Source organism: Dromaius novaehollandiae, chromosome Z (assembly GCF_036370855.1).
Source record: "Dromaius novaehollandiae isolate bDroNov1 chromosome Z, bDroNov1.hap1, whole genome shotgun sequence".
Classification (NCBI taxonomy): domain Eukaryota; kingdom Metazoa; phylum Chordata; class Aves; order Casuariiformes; family Dromaiidae; genus Dromaius; species Dromaius novaehollandiae.
This window is the reverse complement of record NC_088132.1, coordinates 43,957,460-43,972,155: the sequence shown is the minus strand read 5'-3', so window position 1 is coordinate 43,972,155 and position 14,696 is coordinate 43,957,460. Positions and strand designations below refer to the sequence as shown.

The window sequence follows — 14,696 nt, the reverse complement described above, 5'->3', positions numbered from 1 at the left end:
GTCTGGTAATCCATACTCAGTACTGCCTCTGAATATTACAGTCAACTTGGCTAGGCATCACTGCATCCTGAAAAAAAAAAAAAAAAAAAAAAAAAAAAAAAAAAAAAAAGCCTGTAGATGCCACTTCTTACGCCCCCCTGCATCTTATTCCACCCTCCTTGCCCCTTATTCACCCCCACCACCACGTATTACACCCCTGCCACTTATTACAACTTATTAAGGGATTGATATCTTGGGATGCCATTGCCTAGCCAAATCCCTGTAAAAGGATACACACTGCAGCCCTGCCAAACTGAGCACCGTCAATGCTGATAGCCTCTGATGCCTACCAAGAACAAAACTGCCCCGAGCGCAAAAGCTATAGATGTCAGGTGACATCAAGAGGAATCAAGAGGAATCAATATCGATACCTATCGACACTGATCCCTATCAATAGGTACGGATCTTGAGAGGCATCCATGCTGCTCTGTATCGAGAGCTATCGATGTCGGTGGGCGACAATGCCTCACCCGCAGCAACATCAGTCTGAGAGCGAAAGATCTGCATGCCGGCCGAGATTGAGGGCAGTCAATACGTATTCATAGGCATCGATAGCTCTACATTTCCTTCCCTGGCTACATGTATGCATATTGATACTCATCCAGGCCTCCCGAGATTGAGAACAGCCCAGAGGCACCGTTGCAGTGGGACTGTGAAGGGACTGCCAAAGGAAGGGCTGTACTGCCAAGAGACCTCTTCTGTGAGGAGTTTCTCATCTGTGGCAGCACTGGGGGCCTTAGTACCAGCACTGGCTGGAAAAATGTTTCAGTGTGTTGACACTGGAGAGCATTGCTTACATGCATCCAATTTTATCCAGTCATCGAAGGTTTGCGTATAAAATCTAAGTTAGATTTTTCTCTTTGCAAGTGACAGAAACACTTCCCTTTCCTTTAGATTGAAAGAGTATTGCTAAGATGTTTTCAAATTCAGACACAAAACCTTCCTCCAACTCTGGCAGAAATACTGTTTTCTTTTTGTGAGAGAGAGGTTTTAATCTGACTCATGCCCAGAAAGGGCCCATAGTTGAGGTCTCAAAGCTTAAGTATGTTCCTGTCATTCTGCCTGACATTAGGGATTGGAGGGGGGTGGGGTGCAGAAAGATTGGTTATTTGGGGAAGTAGTTTTCTCCTCTCCAGCATATTCATTTTACTGGCTGATTTAGTGGCTCTCTCAGATTGCTGACTTACATGAACCTTGTTTCTGGGTCCCTAACTCTCTACTACCCTCATGCTCACAGCACTCAGAGGCTTAACTCAGGCCAAGGACCACACGGTGCTCAAAAGTTCAATGTTACCTATTTACAGGTCTAACATTTTCTCAGAATGGAGACAAAGGATCATGGATATTGAGAATGACAATTGACTAGTGCAAGGATTATAAGATTCTAATGTAAAAAAAGCTCTGTGAGGATGCCTGGTCCCCATTACACACATTCACTGAGACTACTCTGCAGTCAGATTTCAGTTCTCCTTTAAATGATGTTCTCTAGTCATAAGAAATGTAAAAATGCATCACTGATATGATCTGAATTGGAACTGCACACTTTTCACCTCAAAGGACGTAATACAGATAAGCACAGAGAAAATGCGAGTCAGTGTCATGTGCTGACTCCACTAAGCCTGCAACCCACAGCTCAGTATAACGGTTTCATCAGTAGCCATCTCTTCCTCCATCCCTCTCAATCCTTTGCAAAGTTTGTCACACTAAAAGCAGTGCTGCTGCTAAAGAATCTTCAGAAAGGCATCTGAACTAAAGAAACAGCACTGTATTGAGAATGCAGAATAATCAGAAAGATTGCAAGCTGCAGGAGCTAGGGTATTAGAAAATTAGAGCAAAATCCTAATACTCTGCAAATAGAAGCAAGAGAAGAGAAAAACTGAACAACTAACTAGCTTGAATCTTCAGAAGAACAGACTGACATTTGACCATGCTGTAATGGAAAGAAGCGTGCATCTTGGCCACATATTTTAGGCCCATTATATATTAGTTCTTTGCCAGTTTAAGCAAACATGAGATTGCATTAGCTACACTCGAAGTATACTGAAATATTTTTCTACTTCTCTCAGAAGATTACCTTGCTAACTGTAATTCACTAAAGAGAAGGCACAGAAAAGGGCAAGGGGGGCAATCCAACTGCTTAAACTTAGCCTGTGCGAGCAGTAGCTATGAAAGCCCATCCTGTTAACACTAGTGGTTAACTAGTTAACACAGAATGGTCAAAGCCACTGTAAAGTTAGAGCAACATGCGCATTAAGGCCTTACATTCAAATTTGACTTCTAAAGGACCTTGCTCATAAAATGTCACACCCAGTATGTCCAAAAATCCTTTCCAATAATCCTGATAATAGAACTGAAAAAAAAAATAAAAAGACCTAGATCTATCTAGATAAAGTTGGAGCACCTTCTGATATGATGGAGACCATTTCCATTTCACTCATAGCTGCAAGCACATAGTGCCATTACAGACATGGACCCAGGCAGTCAGGTCCAGACATTATGGACCTGACACCCCCTTCTCACCTCCCACCACCCCCCAAGTCAGAGTTAGGTTTTCATGAAGTCCTGCGAAGGTCAAGATAGTTCTCTATTAGCTGCATAGCACAAAAATAGGCGTACTGACAAAAAGGGCAGTTGCAAGAAGTTAACACAATATGTGGTACAAATAGTGCAAGTCCAAGTGTATACCAATATATGGCTTAGTTATCATCTAAAGTGTATATAAAGATTAAATTTTACATGACACAGGGAATGAAACCGAACTGCTCCCTGAATTAGAAGCCTCAGTGGTCACTACATTTTTTAGCATTTGAAGCGGAAGGTAAGCTGGTTTGTATATAAAGCCAAATTAGTGGATTTAGTCTTTGTGTCTAACTCTATCCAGTCTTCTGAATAAAGAGTTCCTAGTGGTGGAGGTACAGCAAGTCATCTATATTTTAATTTTTGGCCCTCAGTTCACTTTGAGGCCATATCAGGATTTTCAGATGAGATATTTTACTCCATCTCTCACCCTCAGGGCTAATCCCAGAGGCATTTTCACAACATACCTCTCAAGTGAGCCTGATCCAAAATACAGCCAGGGACATGAGTTTTCTCTCCTGCTGCCATACACATAGCCCATTTTTATCCACTAGCCAATGCCCAACCTTACAACTTACAAACCTATTCCAAAGTTCCTGCTAGCACTGGTTTAGGGCTGAGGCCTTGGCCCCCTGCATCACAAGGCATTCAGCCCCCTCGCTCCTGACAGTGGGGGACCATCTCTCCCCTGATGCGGCCATTTGGGAACCAAGTCACAGAAACTCACGAAATCACAGCTCATTTCACACTGAAGCTCTTGCCTGGCTGAAAAATCGAGCCAAGATGAAGCCCAGCATGAGAGATGAAGAATCTTTTCAACTCGCTCATTTAGAAAGTTTGCACCTTTTTAGAGCAGCTCTTTCATGTAAGTTAAAGCAAGTACACTGTCCAAACTCTACCGAGACACAAGCAAAGCCCTCCTCTTTTTAGGAGTATAAAGCCTTCACTTGGCGTGGATAGCAAACAGGGAAGACAGTGAGTAGTGTCATTAAACCAATGTTAAGTTAGGAGGCATTTAGAGCACTTCATTACAAACAAGTGACTCCACACAATTCAGACATATTTGGATTAGCAACAATAGGTCCAACCCCCACACCCTTTTTCATTTTGAAAAGTAAGAGCTCAGCCTGTCCCTCATGACATTGCTCTTCTAGTAGGGTTTCTTACAGCACTGTAAGAGACAGATGGTTTTGCCTTCTTACTGCAATACTTTATATATATATATATATATATATAAAATATATATATTATACATATAAAAAACAGGATTCCTGCTCTACATCTCCTTCAACCAACTCTCCCTCAGACTTGGCAGTTCCCTCAAGCTGAGGATTTTATTATTGTTTTATAAATCAGAAATAATGTTCAAGAAGGAAAACTATGAGGAAAAAAAAGATAGTGCTATAAGAAGCAGTCAGTCAGCTTGGAAGAGCTGTCAGCAATAGCTACCTTTCTCATAGCAGTCAAAATTTGAGGTACAAGAGATGCCTTTAATAGTCTTGAAAAAACAGTTTGAATTGTTATTTGTACATGCCAGGACAGAAAATAAATTCCATTGAACTTGTGTCTATGCACTTGTCTTTCAATCCCGCCAGATTCACTTTTCATACGAGCATTTATACAGTACTCTTGAGACAACAAACGTGTTTTTCTGACAAGTGTTCCACACAGGAAGGTAACCAATTATGAGGTTTCCTGAATGAGCTTCATGGTGGAATTATTCGCAGACACTCCTGAACTCCCCAACTTCCATCCCCACCAATTACAGTACTATGCAAAGAGCTAGATATGGAAAAAACAACCTCCTCCTTATACTTGCTCAACAGATCCAATTAAAAAGAAAAAAAATCCAGAACGGGGAACCTTTGAAACTGTTTGTTCTTCTAAAACATGCTGAGCTAATCCACACAGGAACAAAGAAGGGGGTTTTTTGTTTGTCTGAAAGTTGACCCCTCCAAAAGGGAGGATACATTAGGCACAGGTTGCTAGGCTTTCAGTATGGGGCGTATGAGGAAACACAATGAAAGTACATGAATACATGAAGTGCTTTAGAATGGAGTTTGCAATAGCAATCACACGTTCACACTCTGACCCCACGAATCCGAAATTTCCCTGCAGTGTGAAAGAGCTGCAGGCACACTATTTCAAAGAACAAGACAGGCATGGGCATTCCTCAGATACACATGAAGGGAAAAGGACAGTTCAAGCAGCCAAGATTGCTCTCCCAGTCTAGGAATGCTGTAGACATTTAAACTTAACAGTCACACGAGAAAAATACCCAAATCCTGAACATCCTTGGGGCACTCACCAGGTCTCAAGGTTAACCAGTCTTCTCACAAGCACCCCAACACCTCTTTGGAGACGCCAGCACACACGCGCCCTTCCTTTGGCCCATGAATCATTTCTTTTCCAAACCTGAGGGATGAGGGCAGGGTGTGAAAAAGCTCCTGTCCAACAGTTAAAACCCCAGCTTCCTCAGTCTCAAAGGCTGCAACGGAAGCATTCCCAACATTTCTGAGCAAAATAAGTAGCCCACCTTAAGATCCCTGCAGGCCTGATTCTAGGAGTGGCTACTGAACTGGGGAGGACATCAGGCCCCATTTGGGAATCCTACCTGTGCTACAGCCCAAAATGCATGCCGAGATACCTGACTCAGCCAACACAGAGGCAACACTGGACCTTCCCCCAGCAGGCCTGGATGTGCTACAGCTACTTCACGTGCTGGTATCTCCACCAGTCAACAGAGTGTGTGAGTTGCAGACTTGGGCTTTGGTGCCTGGGGGCCAGCAGACTCACCTCAAATCCCACAGCCTTTCACAGGTCTGTTCTGCTCTTGGTTCTGAACTGAAAGATATCACTTGAAAGCAAAACCTGAAAGCCCCTGCAAGCCAGAGACTATAGATGAGTTTGGAAAGTGTAATAACATATGCCACAATCTGTCATGCAGGAATTATTAGGTTTATGGCTAGAGCTCCTCTAATTACAAGATCACTTTGAAAAACAAGATTTAAGCGAATATAAAAGCAGAAAATGGGAAAATTAATTTAACTATTTAATTTTTCAGCAGTTTCTCTTCAGGATTCATTCACAAGTAGTATTTGCTTTGCAGTCTGATGTTCATCTACACTGGTTTATAGGAGCTTTTTGAGGAGGGAGGATCGGGAATTAGTTCACTACGCATAAGTCTCAGAATAAAACTTGTGCTGTACAATTGCAGAAAAGCCAAAGTTCAGACGGTTTTACACCTAGTTTTTTGATATTATAAAGCAAACACAGATTACTGCATATTACCTATTGCAGGATTATCACCAACAGTTTGTAAGGCATTATAACCTCCCCTGTCCTGCACAGCAGTGGGGAGAAAGCATGCATGAAAAAAAATACACTGCACTGTACTCAGTACTGATCTAACTGACTACTAAGATTGTATTTGCTCAGGCCATCCAGCATTCAGAGCATTGTCCAAAGGATACAGACGGCACGGTGGAATACAGTCAAATTTCCTCATTTAGAAATCTGCATTCTCATCATATAATTCAGACAATTGTATCAGACCCAAAGCAAAGGCTTGCTTAAAAAATTAAAGTCTCATTTATTCCCATGTTTTAAACTAAGCCCTAGGAACGAGTGACTGTAACACATCACTCCCCAGCAGCCAAGTATGCTGCCACGTAGCCTTGTTTCCAAACCCTGCTGGGACAGAGGGCCTTTTTGACAAAAACCCGATGCCTGAAGTCAGGAACTTTGGGGCCTGCCTGGAAAAAGTCTAGCTGAAGATGAGATCCTTAAGATCAAAGTCCCATCTAAGCCCTGGTGGTTATCTGCAAACTTGCCATCTATCCTCAGAAGCCCAGTTTCTACGCTTAATCCTAACACTGACTGGAATAAGGGCTGGGAGCCTGCTCTGCTAGCAGAGGTGCTGCTGAAGCACTGAAGCGACAGCGAGAGCCTTTTTACCTCTCTCATCTTCCTTCCAGCCTCAGCTTTTCAGAGAAAGGTGACATGCACATCACAGAATCACAGAATGGTTGAGGTCAGAAGGGGCCTCTGGAGATCTAGTCCAACCCCCCTGCTCAAGCAGGGTAACCTAGAGCACGTTGCCCACGATCAAGTCCAGATGGCTTTTGTATCTCCAAGGACGGGCACTGCACATGAAGCTCAAAAACTGCAGGTCACAGCTGAGTGGGAAGGAGGACTCCCCTGCACCTGGTACGAGCCACTGACATCCCCAACACTGGCAACTTCGCTGCTTAAAGGAAGTGGCTTACATGGATCAAGGTGAATGTGCACTCCCCTCCATCTCCTTTTTGCACTTCACTGGGTTGATGACGTAGTCTGACGGAAGCAACAGAATCTAAGAACCAATATTTTGTTACTTAAACTAAGCAGCTGATTTTCACAGGAAATTTTACTTATTTTAAAGCAGCTTATCTATCTATACTCTTTTTGCAATAAAGCCAGCCTGCACTCTCCAAGACTTCTTGAATTGCTCTTGCTGGGGGTTTAACAACAGTTTACATGCTGGAAATGCATCTCCCTAAAACTTTCCAGAGCACCCAAAATTTGACAAACATCAAGAATCAGAATACAGGCTGTCTTTCTTTCACTCTTGGTTATTATTAATATTCTTCAACCATAGGGATATCAAAGTCTCTGGCAGCGATGGATGCAATTTAGATGCTCCCTAGAGATGGCTTTAGAGCATATGTAATCAATTTTATAAATGAGCAGCTGGCCTGCACAGCAAGATGCACTCTGCAATTCACCAAAATGAATAATGAATTGCATATACTCTGCATTAAGAAGATTGGCATTCATCTTAGAAACTGTTCAGAGTAAGTCTCACTACTTTTACACATTAAAGAGAAACGAGTGCCTGCCTGTTACTTAACGCACTCAACTTCCAGGCAGGGGTTTTGTCAGTGCAGTACCCAGACTCCGAACATGAACAATGGCAGTCCTTGGACACTAGCCATGGCCAGGCATCAGAGTCAGAAGCAGCTTGTGAACTTGAGTCTGTCCAAATCCTATGGAGCCTTCAGTGGTGACATCCGTGATTAGGTCAGAGGCTGAAGTTTTGTCTTTTACTGGCCCAACAAATTGATATTCCCAGCAAGACAATATGTATTTATTTTTATATTGAGCAAAGTATTTCACTACAGAAGCAGAAAAACGAATTCCAATGCCACTTCTATTTCTCTTAAACTTACTGATCTCTGTGATCCGGAACAAAAGTTTGTTCAGGCCCAAGGGCATTTTGTTGACTTTCCACTGGCCTTTCAGTCTATAATGCAATTTCTTAGGTCTCTGCGTGGAAATGATTTGTGACTCTCATATTCCCATTGAGAATAACCCATCCATTATATTGCCTCCAAAGAAACCTGCTCTGTGACAGGTCTTTTGAGGTCAGAAAGGCTATTGTAAAGCGTCAAACAGGCAGGCATGTCATACCGACATTTCTTGTGGTTCCTTTCAAACGAAAGAAAGCAGGCAGAGAGGCAAGGAAGAAAACATGGAAACTAAGAAACAGATCACTCTTTTTGAACATGCATATTCACACTCACTGTGAACATGCATGTTTTTGAACATGCATATTCACACACACCTGGCAAGTTTTCTTCTGACAGCATAGCATCTGAATAAATCTCACTTCAGCTGCCCTTGTCCTTCCCCTATGAAATGTCCTTCCCTCATCAAATGCCATTAAGCATTTCTCACCTGTGGTTCCTGGGTGTTTGTGATCAGATTTTACTGACATTTACATCTGGATCTCTTACTATCAGACATACTTAGAAGAGAATAGGAAGGGAATAAGAGCAGCATCATTGCTTAGTACTGGCACAGGAAGTGTGTGGTTTTTAGTTTTTATGATAGCATTGGTTTCATTTATGAGTCAGTTTTGGCAATAGCGACGTAGGCCATGTTGGCTATATTCAGCAGCAACATAAGCTAGGAGAAAAAGTGTACCTGTGGGAGCATATAGAAATACCACTAGGCTTCAGGCTCAGTGTGTGCTGCAGGAATTCAGCACACAGCCCCAAGCCTCATGACACTGCTGTAGGCCAGCTGTGTCCCTTCACTTTTTAATGAGTTCAGCAAAACACAGATAATCCTCTCTGCACAGGATTTAGCTCACAACCATGTCCTGGCACCTCAAGTGTCTGATGTTAGAGAGATGTAAAATTAAAGGCAGCACCCAATAGTCCTATTGGATTAGTATTATTAGTATTATGGTTTCTCTTTTTGCTACATGGAAAGTAATAAAACCAATAGAGACAGTGGGAGTGTCACATCTGCATATAAACTAGAGAAACCTATATAGAGATCTTGGCACCTACTTCTGTATCCAGAGCCCAGGCCATAGACTGCAATATCGTGTGGAATAAGATTGCCTTTTTCAGGTCTCCCCAGCAGTTCAGCAGCCAAATATTAAGTTAGTTAAGGATCACAGTCTTTGCCAAAAGCTGGAAAGACCCTGAGCTTTATACTACTGACATACCTACCGCAGTAACATCAAGCAAGCATGGCAGGTGTCGTAGTTGTAGTTCGCAAACCAGTAATTACAGCTGAAATCCTGCCCACCAGCTGGCAGCCATCCCAGATGACATGGTCAAATACAGATAAAAGCTCCTGCATTTTTAGCTCTAAGCACCCCTTCTCTTCCTCTTGCTGCCTTAGATGCAAAGCCAAGGAACACAGTAGCCTAATACGGAGTTTAACAATTGCTCCTTTCAGAAGACAGCCAGAGATCAACTCTGTACGTTCAAGACAATCTTTAGAGTTTACTGCCTCATAGTACTGAAAGTACCAAAAAGAAAAAGTTCCAGAAAGCCCCTCTGCTTCTGCAAAGTGCAGAGGCTGCCTTTGCATTATTCCAAACCTAGTTTCCCACAGTTAGGCAACAACCAAAATGCCCTAACCAGAGCTTTTTCTTACCACTTTTGCTTTCCCAGTATATTTGCTTTGTATAGCTACTCTGACTACTTATAACACTAACCTCTGCATTATTCACCCTGGTAGCCTTGTGCTCTCAGATCACTAGATATTAAAAATTTTGTAAGTTTTCACAAAAAACATGAAGTGCTTTATTTCTGAATTTCTAAACAAGCTCATTCCATGCCTACAAGTAATTGGTCTTAAAATCCATTTTAAAAGGGAGTTTTAGACAAGAATCTATCTGTTGTTAAAGTGTAAGTATTTTTCTTCATTTTGCAAGCTTTGTTTCCCCCCAAAATAATACCACAGGGTATTCTCCCTAGGAATAAGACTGTTCTTGCTGTGTTTTCTGCTAAGCCTCTGAAGAGATGCTACATAATCTAAGACTGAGGAGACCATTATGGTATTTATGTGGTAGTGACATGCTATATGCAGTGAGTAGACAGTTATTTGCATTCTCCCTTTTGAAAGCAAAATTATTTTCCCAAGGGAGACCAATTTGTATTTCAGAAAACACACCTCCAAGTCTTATTCTTTTGCTGTTGTTTCTGAGGACAATACACTGTAGCATGTCAAGTGGAAAAATTACACTAGGCTGACATGACGTGCAGTTCAGATCAGGTCATGTAACAGTGACCTGGTTGTGGCAACACTGCCAAAGGGAAAGGCTCGCTAGCAAAGCCAGGGCCTTGCAGAGCTGGAGAGAAGACACCAAGTCCTCAAAAGACAGAATTATTCAGGGACTAAGGATACCTGGGGACAAAAGTGGTTCCTGAACTTCTTTTTTATTCCTCTCCTCAATCTCAGTAATTTTTTAGGGAGCAAAATAGTGCAAACTAGTGGAAGGCATTGTACAGGGCATGAAATGTAACACCAGCCTCATCCTCCCAGTTAAGTCTGAAAACACCAGCTCATCCTCCCAGTTAAGTCTGAAAACACCAGCTCTTTCACCACTCTCTCCCACAGCAGTCAGGGTCATGAAAAAAACAGTCTGTGGCCTTCCTATATTCTTCCCTGAATGTGTAAATACAACTAGTTTAAAAAAAAAAAAAAAAAAAAAAAAAGGCTTAAAATTTCCAGACATTTCAGACATTTTCCCAATTTTATTCAAAACATTTTATTTTGAAGAAGGATCCATTACACACCTACAGTGTTTTACTTGCCCATCTATGCAAATTCTGGGGAGCAAAAAACAGCCGCCAACCTTTAAAAGTTCAAACAGTTTTAAAATAACCTTGATTTTTATAAGTAAGTGAGACAGCCTATAGACAGGCAGCTCAGGCATAAATATAGCTTTAAAGAAAAAGAACCTGTAGGGGCAACAGTCTATAGCACACAGGCAAGTTGAGCCCCACACAGGAGTGCACAGGAGTGTCAGCCACAGGATACTTTCTCAGAGCTGTTGCTAAAACCAAATTTCTACCAGCACAGCTAGCATCTGTTGTAGCGGCAGCAGGGCAAAGAGGAGGGAAGCATACATACAGTATACATATATGGCACAAAATACTTACTCAGCAATATAAGAAAACACAGCATTGCAATAACAACCCCACTCCCTATCCCTTCAAGAGAGATATCAAAAGCTGATGGTTTTGTTAATTTTTAGGTCTTCTCCTCAAAAGTCTACCCATATCCACAACCAAATCTTTTCTTCACTAATTAGCAAGAGGTCTAACTGTAAAACAGAGTTTTCTGGCACATTCCCCCCCATACACTTTTTTTTTTTTAATAAGAATCCAATCACCAACCTACACCATCATGGCACGAAATAAAGTAGCAAAATGCAAGTGAAGCCCTGTAATGTACTTCAGAGTCTTTCCCAACAGTTTATTTTTCCTAAATATAAATCTCTTTTTCTGTAAAAAAAAAGACCAACTGTCAAATTAAGTCAGCGTTTATTAATTATGTTTTACCAAAGATTATTCCACTATTCAATGCAATCCTCAAAGTCAGTCTTCAAATAGAGGGCGAATACAAGAGAACGTAATTTTTCTAGATAAACAAGTCAGCAGAGTTCTTGTTAGAACTACAATCATGAAAGATACACTTGACAAACTGCATCCTAACCATGCTGCCCAGGGGATTTACAGTTGGTTTCTGTGCAAACATTATTCAATCAGGCATTTTTCTTCCATGGGCATGCTGTAGGCAAACAGAGCCAGGACAGGTAAGAGATGTTACAGCTATCACCTCTCCTTCCTTCCCCTCCTCCCATAACTCTTTTCCCCCCACCCCATGCAGGCTGAATGATCCAGTTATTGATCCCATATAGTAGGTAATATAACCAAGCCTTTTCATTGCTATCTGTGAGCCAGGAGCACTGGTAACTACTGCAACTGAAAAGAATGGCAATTACGTTTCATGGGGTTGGGGGGTGGTTACCGCCACAGTGCAGCCCCCAAGTTGAACCCTTCCAAGTGTCTGCAAGAAACCACCGAGGACAACATCGCAGCGGAGGACACGCAAGGCCTGGGATATCAGTAGAGAAGCAACTGTACATCTAAAAATCCCCAAGCGCTCATTTTGCACATTTTCACCTTTGTGAGTATGTCTGGTGTCACCCCCTTCCCAAAGTCTTGCCAGACAACAAAAAGGCCACTGAGGCTGGAGCAAGGCAGCCCTTAAACATGACCTCAGGAGGGCTGTAGTGAACAATACTGCTGGCATGCGACAGACCTCAGTTGGACACGCAGCTTTGCGTTACACGGCCACGTCTTGTTCGTAACAGCACTTTTTACAGCCTATGCCTATCTACATCCCTGAAAATAACAAGTCAGTGCATTTTTTTTTCATTTTACAGAGATGGCAAGTACTTGTGCAGCAAAACTCAAAGTCGTGATAGTTGACTGCCCATGGTCGCCCTGGTCACCCAGCAAGCCTGGCAATACGCAGAAAGTAACTCCTCTTTCCTGACCCTTATTCCCCTGCTTTGAAAGCTCAACAGGTTTCCCAAATTAGTCCTTTTCCGAACTGAGAACTAGTTTGGAAGTGATGGTCACATTGACATTCCATCCTGCTTCCATAAATTCCTCCAGTCTCATTTTAACTGGCTACACTGCTTCCTTGTTTGTTTTAGGGTTACATAAAATACATGATTACTCAGTAGAAAATATTATTCAGATCTTCAAATGCAACACTGTCTATTCTTCTTCTCCCAAATGCAGGCATCACTTCTCACAGAGGGATTTCACTTCAATCTCCAAGTTTGTTTACTTCATATGAGTTTTTCTCCTGAAGCTCCATTTTCAGTCTCTGCTACAGTGTTTGAGTTCTGTGACAGCTTATTATTTGAGAGAAGTCCCACTCACACTGCTGTCATCTTGCTCCATAACCAGTTTTAAAAAAGGCACAAAGCAAATATTAACAGAGGTGAACAAAACAAGACAGAGCTTCTCTACTACCCTCCTGCCAGATTCTAAAGTTTTGAATCAGACTCAGATAACTGGAACGATCTTCAGTGATGCTGAACATGGGTGGGGGAATATGGGTGCCAATAGGAAGTTAAAAAACATTATCTACCTTACGGGTTCCTACTTCCTGCCTTAAATGCTACGTACGAACACTGCTTTTACTAGGGGTATCTAATTAAACTGCAATGAAATCGGAGCAACAGTGCACACCAAATCCACGCAATAGACGGCAGAGCCTTTACTTTGGTTTGCACTTGGGCAGTCTGGTCCACAGACCTCCCCAGCCTCCTGCTAAGTGAAACCCCTGCCCACTATGGGAAAATCCCAAGGAAGCTCAGAGGTGCCTGTTTCTCATCTAACATATCAGAAGCTAAGGTGTCTTACCTAGGACACTCTGCATTGTGTATCATTAGTGCTACTGAAGAGCAATATCCAGCAATTATTTAGGGCTCATTTACACTTGAAACCTGTTTTTAATCAGGCAGAGCTGGTTTGCATCCATTACACACAGAACAAAAATCAGTGATGTAGCCTCTCCCGAGCAAGCTGTTAAAATCGCATCTGGAATGAGTTTATGCTGCGGGTAAGTCTAATTGCAACAGAATAAATGGGTGAGCACAGCCTTCCGAAGGAGCTGTTGTCTATTTGCTAGAGCCTTCTGATCATGTTACACACTGTTTTCCAGTGCTCCTGGTGGATTTATCCGCTGCTACTCTAGACCAAACATTCATCCCCGTTTAAACGCTGCTACAAGTCAAGTTCATGGAGGACCCAGTGTACTTGGGTCTCAACATTGTTTATTCTACATAAGACTTTATACCTCACTGCGGCCCTTTTCTGAGGGCTGAAGGCCTTCCTTGAGAGAGCGCTTAGTGAGGAACGTGCCGTGGTATGGTGCTCACTACCAGCCTGAGTCACAAGGAAGGAGAGATGAGGTACACTCAAAACATTAGCTGTTTCTACAGCAGTTTAATGTTTTCGTAACTGAAGTGTGTTTAAGTACAAGGACACCTGCAGCAAACCCTGCAAGATCAGCTACTAAGAGAAACAGGATTTCATTTGCTTAAGTTGTGGGATTTCTACTATCACATTTAGTGGATTCAATATAGCAGGAATCCTCCAGTCATGCTTATTGGCCTTACAAACCCTAAAGCAGATGGTCATGGAAACCCAGGACTCCCTCCCAAACCACAGCTGTAGGACATTCAAACATTTTATATCTCATTACTGCAAGAGTAAAATACCACAGCGATCTTCTCCCAGTCTCCTGGACTGTCTCTTGCTGTTGCCGGAATTGGCTTTGTTATGGGAAAGAGCTCAGGTGCCATCCCTCTTCCCCTCATCCACAGGGAAGCATGCTCAGCAGCAGATGCACCAGCGAGTTCAGCTCAAACACTTTCCTCCAAGGCTTCCTTCCCTGACCGAGGCCTCTTCCCTTCTCAGGGTAATGCTGATACAAGAAGTCACTTCTATTGTGCCAACATGTATAGGAGAGAAAAAGTACCACCAGTGTATTTTATGGGCTTGAATCCCCAGCAACATGAGCATGGAAATAACTTGCACAATTCCCGTTAGGTGCTTTTAAAAAGACTTTCAGGAATTCTCCATCCCTTTTGCTTGCCTCCTCCAAATTCACCTGCATGACCACAGAGATTATTTATTTAGCTGGCTACATCATGCTGATCTGTATGCCTTAAAACAAGAATTTAAAGAAAAGCCAGGGGCCTACTTTGG

General features: G+C 42.4%; 1 long non-coding RNA gene across 3 annotated transcripts in view; it reads right to left on the bottom strand.

Moving 5' to 3' along the window:
* LOC112995244 (uncharacterized) overlaps positions 1 to 14,696 on the bottom strand; it is a 59,483-nt gene that overhangs the window by 34,371 nt on the left and 10,416 nt on the right. The window contains exon 1 of one of the 3 annotated variants that reach the window (XR_010386043.1): positions 4,925 to 4,986. The exons of the other annotated variants lie outside the window; for them this stretch is intronic. This is a non-coding gene — a long non-coding RNA (uncharacterized LOC112995244). Of the gene's footprint in view, positions 1 to 4,924; positions 4,987 to 14,696 lie in introns of those variants that run through there. 3 annotated transcript variants of the gene reach the window in all.